This window comes from Carlito syrichta, unplaced genomic scaffold (genome assembly GCF_000164805.1).
Source record: "Carlito syrichta isolate Samal-C Ts95f unplaced genomic scaffold, Tarsius_syrichta-2.0.1 Scaffold302518, whole genome shotgun sequence".
Taxonomy (NCBI): Eukaryota; Metazoa; Chordata; class Mammalia; order Primates; family Tarsiidae; genus Carlito; species Carlito syrichta.
Genome location: NW_007246614.1, coordinates 642,021 through 642,267, shown reverse-complemented (window position 1 = coordinate 642,267; position 247 = coordinate 642,021).

Genomic DNA, 247 nt, shown 5'->3' with positions numbered 1-247 from the left:
AATCGGAACTGGCATCCAATTCCTGAACAAAACCCGAAACCCACAGGTCATGAGAGAGAAAATAGACAAGTGGGATCTTATTAAACTGAGAAGCTTCTGCAAGGCCAAAAAAACCATCAAGAGAGCAGGGAGACAGTCTACAGACTGGGAAAAAGTATTTGCAACACCAGGTCTGACAAAGGCTTAACATCTTGGATCTACAAGGAACTAAAACATGCTGAAAAGAAAAAAACAAACAACCCCATTA